The sequence below is a fragment of the Ursus maritimus genome, unplaced genomic scaffold (genome assembly GCF_017311325.1).
Source record: "Ursus maritimus isolate PB19 unplaced genomic scaffold, ASM1731132v1 scaffold_31, whole genome shotgun sequence".
In the NCBI taxonomy this organism is placed as follows: domain Eukaryota; kingdom Metazoa; phylum Chordata; class Mammalia; order Carnivora; family Ursidae; genus Ursus; species Ursus maritimus.
This window is the reverse complement of record NW_024425675.1, coordinates 28,588,149-28,597,363: the sequence shown is the minus strand read 5'-3', so window position 1 is coordinate 28,597,363 and position 9,215 is coordinate 28,588,149. Positions and strand designations below refer to the sequence as shown.

At 46.3% G+C, this 9,215-nt stretch overlaps 1 long non-coding RNA gene across 1 annotated transcript; it reads left to right on the top strand.

The window, feature by feature from the left end:
• The first annotated feature begins 1,006 nt into the window (after positions 1–1,006).
• LOC103676229 lies at positions 1,007–7,915 on the top strand. The gene is made up of 3 exons (XR_572035.2): positions 1,007–1,713; positions 4,790–4,944; positions 5,644–7,915. It is a non-coding gene; the product is annotated as an uncharacterized LOC103676229 (long non-coding RNA).
• Positions 7,916–9,215: the final 1,300 nt, after the last annotated feature.

The following is a 9,215-nucleotide window of genomic DNA, read 5'->3' as shown; positions in this document are numbered from 1 at the left end:
TTCAGGAAGCAGACAGCATTCTCCAAGGGTTTTGCTGAAGAGAGTTCAGTGGGGACTCGCCTTGCAGAATGGGGCCCGTTTATATCCTTTTCAGTCCATCACTGGCCACCAGCTGCCCCTGTGTCTATTACCCGGACATTCTGGAGCCACAGGAGGGTCTCTCAGCAGGAACCGCATCTCTAGAACTTGATGCCACGGCATATCAGGAGGGAACAGATACCCCGAGGTCTCCTGCCTCCCACCTTCCCATCACCCCTGCCTCCGTGGTTAAGTCTACAGGAGCCGAGGGCACAGGGCCCTGGGTGTTAGCGTCACTGACCACAAATCAGTGGGAAAGGGTGGAGGACAAGCACAGGAGCCAGAGGGCAGCCTGCCCGTGGCGTGTGTCACGAAGCTGTAAGAGCGGTCAGGAATAAAGGGAACCCGTGGGCCTTGCGTCTTGCAGATGCCTCGATGGGTCCCGTTCTCTCTGCCCTCTCCCCGAGACCAACCTCCTCCTCCTTGTCCTCACACTTTCCCTTCCCCTTCCCACTTTCTCCAGTCCCTCTGACCCTGGGTGACCACTGACAACGAGTGCGCTGGTGGCTGGGCTGGACCCATGAGCAGAACGGAAAGACGGCTTGGGGAGGTTGGGGAGGTTCGGGAGGGGATCCCTGCGGGCCAGTCTAGGAGCCAGACTGTAGCACCCCACGGCCAAGGAGGCTAAATGACTCCACGTTCCAGAGTCCTATTTTGGCAACTAAAGAGCTTTCCCCGATGAAAAACAACCAGATTTGGTTTCTGTTACTCTGGAGGGAACACAGAGTTTTGCAAAAGAAGTCGCCAGGAGAGCGTTCAGGCAGTACGTCCTTCTCAGTGAACAACCAAAGGCGTGTGCCAGACAGACACAGAGAGGCGCTTGTCACTCTGCGTCTGGTGGCACTCGCAAAATCCGCCGTGACGTTCCGATGAGCCAGTACCGCGGGTGGGACTGTCTCCGGCGCTGCGGGGACGAGGGGTAAGTGGCCCGTGCGGACGATGGGCGAGCAGCGCACGGGCCCCGCGGTTGCTGCGCTGCCTCGTTCCAGGCTGTAGGTTCCTTTTCTGGCCTCTAATTTCTCAGAAAGACCTGGCCTCTGGCGTGCCTGTGGAAGAACCACCGTGCGGTGTGGCATCTCCAGGTGACAGGGCAGCTCAGCTCCCAGAGGCACGGCCTGGGCTCCGGTCCTACGTGTCGCCTCCTTGGGCTCCTCTCCCAGGAGCCAGGACACCGGCCGCGGTAACAGCCGAGATGACGTGTCCCGTGTTTTCTTTTCTTTTAAATCTGAGCTTGTGACGCACAGCCTTGGAATGGTCCGACCCGTACGCAGTCCTCCCCTGATGCTGTGTGCAGTGCTCCTGCCTCCGGGGCAGACTCAGCTCCCCCAGCGCCCCGTTTGCAGCGAGACAGCTCATGCGTCTTCTGTCTGTGGCCCGCAGGTCCCCGAGTGTGCCTTGTGTTCCCTTTGTGTGGCAGCGCCCTTCAGGGCCTTTGACGTCCACCACGTGAAGCCAACCGAAGAGTGTGCTCCTGGGAGAACAGTCGGTGTGCAGAGCAGGGCTGTGTCAGACCCAGTGCCTGGAACAGCGTCGTCTGGTATTTGAGATCCTTCCTCCTCCCCAGCTCAGTGTCTGCGTCTCCCAAGGAGTCCAAGCGCGGACACCGGTGTGCACTCACGGAGATGCGGCTCGTTCGTGAGTAGAGTTTTCTGCAACTACCACTATCTCTTAGAAAAGTGTGTTATCCAGAAAAAAATAATGCAGTTTTTACCATAATGAAGCGCTAAATTATGGCAAGTTTCTAATTACATTGTCATGGCAGTATTTCCTTAATGTGTCACACATGAGTTTTACTAACCAACACCTTCTGAGGGATAACCTGAGAAGCCGATCTGAAGAGACCACTCTGACATGACCCAACTCTGACATTCTGGCAAAGGCGAAAATACGGAGACCGTGAAAACACAAGCGGTGTCCAGGGTTTGGGGGAGGGAACGATGAACAGCAGAGCACAGAGGGTTTTAGGGCAGTGAAACAACCCCCATAGGACACCAGGATGTAGATACATGTCTTATGCATCTGTCCAAACCCCCAGAATGCACAGCACCAAGAGTGACCCTAGTGTCCACTATGGGGTCTGGGTGATGCTGACGGGTCAGCGTAGGTTCATTCTCCGTAACAAATGGACCATCAGGTGGGGGGGTGTTGGTAGTGGGGGAGGCCATGGGAGGGGTAGGATAGGAGGCATATGGGAAATCTCTGTGCCTTCCCCTCAATTTTGCTGTGACCCTCAAACCGCTCTAAAAAAATAAAGTCTTTAAAAAAAAAAAGTTAACCTGAAGCAGTCTTTTTCAGGAAATCTTGAATGGACTCATTCGGCATCATTTAAAAAGCCTTTCTAGGGGCACCTGGGTGGCTCAGTTGTTAAGCGTCTGCCTTCAGCTCAGGGCATGATCCCAGAGTCCTGGGATCGAGTCCCACATCGGGCTTCTCCGCTGGGAGCCTGCTTCTTCCTCTCCCACTCCCCTGCTGTGTTCCCTCTCTCGCTGGTGGTCTCTCTCTGTCAAATAAATAAATACATTCTTTAAAAATAATAATAAAATACAAAGGCTTTCTGTTTAAGAATGGGACAAATAAACATGTTTTTACTACAATTATATAAAAGCTGCCCCCCACACAGGCCCAGCTCGCCTGGCTTTTACTGCCTCCTCCTACACATTTATCAGCCCTGCCCGAGTTTCCTGGAGTTTCATGTTCCCTGTAAACACGAAGCTCGCACAGGACTCGCCAACGATTCTGACCTTCTGCAGAAAGGGCAAGGGCCCTGTCACATTTTGTTCTCATTCGTGTTTTGTTTTAGTCCAAATCAAAATCAGACCAGAGTGGCAGGGGCAAAGGAACCGTGGTAAGTAAACACTCTGGAGGCATTTCAGCCAGCGGTCGTTTGCAGATCGCAGCGGTGAGTCATGGGAACAAACCTCCAGGGATTCCCCACCTCTGACTCAGGGTGGGGTTGGGTTTCGGGCCCTTCCCGTGGGCCAGCTCCCCGGGTGATGTCAGTCGATCCAGTCGCAGGAGCCCTCCAACGGAAGCTGGGTCCATTCAGAGATTCCAGGGGCACCGCCAAGTAAATCCAGGTGGCACAGAAGAAGCACCGCTTATAGAAACTACTGGAAGCCCAGTTTAACAGGGCTCCAGGCTTTCCCAGATCTCCCCCGTCAATACCTGTCACCTCAGGACAGAGTGTCCCCTCCCCGGGGCCAGGTCTCAGGGCAGCGTTCTTGTTGATTTTTGAATGCCTCTGCGAAGGAATCTGTGTGAGGACGAGGCCTATTTTTATTCATAATGACTTCTCCACGTGTCCTCGGTAGAGTCTGCAAACAGACGTCCACAGCCTGCATGTTAACGGATTTTCATCTGCGAACGTGCCAGCATCGAAATGTCTGTTTAAAAAGTAACAGGGCAGGGGCGCCTGGGTGGCACAGTGGTTAAGCGTCTGCCTTCGGCTCAGGGCGTGATCCCGGCGTTCTGGGATCGAGCCCCACATCAGGCTCCTCTGCTATGAGCCTGCTTCTTCCTCTCCCACTCCCCCTGCTTGTGTTCCCTCTCTCGCTGGCTGTCTCTATCTCTGTCAAATAAATAAAATCTTTAAAAAAAAAAAAAAAGTAACAGGGCAGTTCTGAGCAGTCTGTGTCATCATGTCACCTGATAGATACCAAAGGTCCTTCAAATCGTTCAGAGAAGGATGGCATGAAAAAATAAAGCTGAGGGAACATTTCATTCAAGACAGTGAAACTACATATTGGCCTGACTTTTGTAAGCCAGTAGGAGAAATGTTCTCACCAGGCATTTCAATTAATAGACACTTTTCTTAGCTTCTGTGTGTTTTGGAAGAAATTGAAGAGTGGGGGTCAGCAGACAGCTACCACGTCTACCAACGGTTTATTAGGATAGCTTGAATATGACCCTTCAAGGCTTTAGTTCTTTATTTTCTTCATACATAAAATGAGAACAAAAGTGCTGAGTATGACTGAAAGGGCTGTTGCGAGGATGAAATGAGGTGATGTGAACAGTATGCAAAGAATTGCCCAAATGTGTCAAATCCTGTTATGATGAAGCCTGGGAAGACTTTGGGGGGATTTCATGACGGCCACATAAATGAGCAGGCATTCAAGACTCAACGGGTTTCACTGAATCAGTATGTTTTAAACAAACAATTATAGAATGAATGCCGTTGTGGGTTTTGTTACAAAATCAAGGTTGCTCGAAATGCGGGAAACAAGTTTGCGCTGCTCCCGTGAAAACGGTTCCATTTCTAGCCATAAGTGTGCCTGTTAAATAGAGAGAGAGAGTTTGTGTGTGTGTCATAAGGTCTGTTCTCTGCTCATGGCTATGCCTTTTTTCTCATATATTTTTAAAAATGAGATAAAAATATACCATGAAATTCACATTTTAGAAAGTGTATACTCAAAGGTCTTCAGTACGCGGGTTCACAGAGCTGTGCGTTCGTCACCGCTATGTATGTCCCAAATATTTTCACACCAAAGAACAGAAATCCCCTACCCACTAGTAGCAACACCCCTCTATCCCCGCCACCCCCAGCCCCTGGAAACACCTATCTCTGTGGATTTGCTTTTTCTAGACATTCCACGATACTGTGAATTTCCTCATGTTTCTTCTGTTGCTGATTTCTAATTTCATTCCACTGTGATCAGAGTTGGTATCTCATGATTTCAGTACTTTTAACTTTGAAAACGGTCCCATTTTACAGCTTATCTATCCTGGAGAATGTTCCATCCGCTCTTTAGAAACATGCGTGTTCTGCTGGGGTTGAACAGAGGCTGACGAATACCCGTAGGTCCCACCCAAGCCAGGATAACCTCACGGTAACTGCGCGATTTCCACCTGTGGAGACTCCACTTTCAGGTAAGCTCGCGTCCTGAAGTTCTTGATGGGTGAGGATTTGGGGGTAGAGGGCCTCATCTACCCACGCGAATGCCGCCTTTGCCTTTGAAGCACAGGATCTGGGCTTCCTCGGGAATGGTGTCTTCCGACTGCTTTTATTCCTTTGTATAGGTCAGACCTTCCTATCCCTTTGCACGTAGAGTCATTTTTGTTGAAAATGGGAATTTTAAATAACGTCGTGTCAACACTGGAAATCAGATCCCTATGCACACTATATGTTTGTCGTTCCTTGTTCATGAATTTCCAGAGCCAGTTCTGTAGGGTCTGTATTGTTTGTGTTTACTTAGTGTCTTGATCAGCTAAGGATTCGAGGGAAATTTCCTTAAATGCCTGGAAGCAGCAAGTCTCTCAGTCTCTGCTGCTGGGCTGCGTGCTGGGGTTCAGGTCTGCCCTCAAGACTCAGCCAGGTGTTTGAGAAGTCTGCCTCGGCCTCACTCTCTACTCGAGCAGAGTCTTGGGGTCAGCCAGGCGGGAGAGCTTCCATGCCTTGGGTCTTCCATGAGCATGGGCGTCGCTCTGGGCATGAGCAGGGCTCCCTGCCGGCGTGCAGCCTTCCAGATGCCCAGGAATATGCCAGAGCATTAGAAATCCCCCTCAAGACACCTGCTCCTCCAGCTTTCCCTTTTAACCTCTTTGGTTTGCCTCCTGCTGGGCGTGCAGTTACCCACCACCTCGAGCCACTGGAAAAATGAAAATGGTGCCTGAGCCATTCCAACAAACCCAACAAACAGCCTCCAAAAAGCTGTTGTTCTCAGTGATCTCGGAGCAGGTCAGATCAAGACAAGGCTGGTGAGTGGGGTCTTCTGGGAACCACAGACAGTTAAAATAATGACAGTTGTCTGGGAATTGGGTTTGTGCCGTCGGTGGCTGCCAGACTGCCAGTTTTCCCCGAGATCGTGTGTTGTTTCCAAGGCTACCACACAGCTGAGAGAGCAGGAGGGGAAATCGGAAAAGTTACATTAAAACTCCACAAAACTTGCTGTTCTTCCCAAGATTAGGCAGTTTGTTGTTTGGTTGGTTTTTTTTGTTTGTTTGTTTGTTTTTTAATAAACATTCCCCGGATTGTTGTCTTTGGTTCGTTTCCTGAGCTCTGAAAATCAAGTCTCTTCTGATCGCTGTTGCCAATGTTCTCGTTGCTTTCTCGGAGTAGAGGATTTTCAGAAGTTCTTACTCCATCGGCCACACCGATGTCCAGTGGCCCTATCTCTTCAGACTGATAAACAATCTCCTTATGTTGAATTTATCAGAATCCGAGGAAACCAACTGCCTTAGAATGTGAAGGCCTCGATTTGACTCAGTGGCTCAAGCATCCTTCCGGAAACACACTACAGAAGAAAGCTCCATCCTCGCACTGGGAAAGCTACATTTTTGGCCATCACTGTCCTTCCTCTCTTGATCACAAGCAGAGGAGGCTAGTTTGGGTTTAATTATAAATGCACAGTTTATCCCCTGGATACCAATTCACTGGGCACATCAGAGTGGCCTATTCTCTTCTACTTCTGGATATCGCTTGCACCAAAATGACTTATATTAGGCACTTCTCACAATAGATTTCTCTATCTTTGAGTTCTTTGCTAGTGCATTTCACTGTGAGATTTCAAATTGGTATTTTGTTAGTTTTTTAATATGATTGATCTTAATAGACTGCACTGTTCAAACAAACTTGTGGTTAAGAGCCATTTAAAGTAGAATCGAATGTATTATAAAATTCCATGATTTGCTTTGGAAAATATAATGTATTTAAAATTTACAAACTGTGAATTTAGGGAAAAGGGTAAAAAAAATCCAAAAACTCAGTCTTTTCATTTCTGAAGCCTCCGTGACCATACCCTGACACTGTGCCTAGCATTTTCACACGTATTGTATAATTCGCTACCTCCAACAATCTTTTGAAGACATTAATAGAAAGGGCTTGCATTTTACAAATTACAAAATGGAGGTCTTTAATAAGATGCCCACAGTTACACAACTAGTGATGGACGGAACGCAGCTTCAAAGGCAATCTGTGTCTTTTCTTTTTCCATTGGGCTTTGGTTTTGAAAATAATGGTAATGATACAGACACCTCCTGATTCTCTGAACTTCCATGAAGATTAAAATAGTTTAAGGAATTTTCTTTATATTTCTCTTTCTATACAGGAATATATAGGTAATAATTTTCCTATTTGCCTTTTTAGATAAGAGCCAGAGGCAAAATCTTTGTTCTTAATGCTTCAGACTACAACTCAATTCGGAAGGTAAGATTATTAGGAAAACAGGAATTGCAAGTGAGAACTGGTGTTGCCTTGAGTTTTTAGGAAAATAAGAGACAGATAGGAATTTTTTTCATCAAAATACAGCCTGTGTACAATAAAAGCCTAAACTACTTATTATTTTAATGTATTGCTTTTAGCAATTTTAGTTACATATTTGGATTTTCTAAAATATCACTAAACCAGTAATAAAAATAATGTTCCAAACCACTGAGATTTTCTTGGCGTGATTCAGCATTTAAGCATATGGCATTTGACACTCTTTCATGAGTCATTGTTTCCGAAGAACTTTCTTTTTAATGTTACAATACTTTCTGGTAAGGATTTTGATTTTGCAAACAATTTAACATCAGTTGATGTTTTCAGAAGTTTTTCATTATTACATAAAAATTATATTTCAGTCCTCTTTACACAAAATCAAAATATGCAACAGGAACATTACCACTTTCTCATGAACTACGTAGTAATAATACACATTCAGTGGCCATTCTGGCTCGTTCTTTCTTTCACCTCAGCCAGTCACTTATGAATAGGGGAGTGCTTCTGCCATTGTACATGTCCCGTTATTTTTAGCAAGATCTGTAAGCTCTGTATGATTAAAACTTGTCTCTTGGGGCGCCTGGGTGGCTCAGATGGTTAAGCGTCTCCCTTTGGTTCAGGTCATAATCTCAGGGTCCTGGGATCGAGCTCCGTGTCGGGCTTCCAGCTCAGCAGGGAGTCTGCTTCTCTCTCTCCCCCTGCTTGTGCTCTCTCTGTCTCTCTCTCAAATGAATAAATAAAATCTTTTAAAAAAAAAAAGACTTGTCTTTCTAATGGATCTAGAAACATTTTTGCTATGGTTGAGTCAGAAAATAAGTTCCATCACGTTCCAACTGGCTTCATCCAACAGGGGCCATCTTTCCTGCTTGTTAACCAAGGAGTCTCTTATGTAAGGTGGTTACCTTGATAACTACTTCCACACTTTTCTATTTATTTCAATCCATTAAAGGTTGTGAAAATCTCCAAGGTGGATGATAATTTCCCAAATATGAAAAGAAGTGTGTGTAGTGTTTGGTGTTTTAACACCCACGTGAGGAGAGAACATAGTCCATTGTCTTAAAAGGGACTTCAAATAGATTGTCCAAAGTCCAGAGTCTTGAAGGAATGCTATTCATAATAAGAGTTCTAGAAATAGAAACATGCCCCAAATAGGGCCAGAGATACTACAATGAAACTAGACATTTGCATGGGACTCTGATTTGGGGGGGAGAAAAATACTTTTTGTGAGAAATTAAATCCTTGTCTGACCCTCACACAGCTATAGAGTCCAAAGTCATATTATCAAAGGGTTGTGGAACCCCCAAGCTGGTGAATTAAGAGAAAATATATTTTGGCTTGATGAAATAATTGGTGGCTCCAGCCAAAGAAAATGCAAAATCACTTTCTATGTGTTCCACTCCAGGCATGGCCAAGGAAGCTCCTGCCAGGCCAATTTTCCCACAAATAACAGCTATAAACTTGGATAAATTTTTTAAAAACTGCCTGGAGGTAGCACAGAGTGAACAAAAGCAGGAAGATTATAGCAGAGAATCAATTTGGAAGAAAGAATGGCCTGGGGTGATTTTCCTGTTTTTTTAATGACTTAAGCCTGAGAGTCAGGCCGGACTCAGCACTGACAGGGTAAAACATTGGTGGAAAATCCATACTTTTTCCAGCCTTCAGAATCACAGGACAGAGTTTGGAATAATCGTTGCCACTACAAAGTGAGGAAGATAGCCCAAAAAGAACAGAGGTGGAGAGGTGAAGCACCAAATCCTATGTAAGAAATTTGGCCAACTGACTGGCCGATTTTGAACCATGCATACACAGGGCAAATGCATAGCATTTTGAAATGAATTTTGAGCTGCACCAAAGAGGCAATGTTTACAAGTCCAAGATAATTAGTTGTCTGCCAAAATTTAGAAAATTAGCACTCTATTTAGGAATACAATAGAATTCAGAG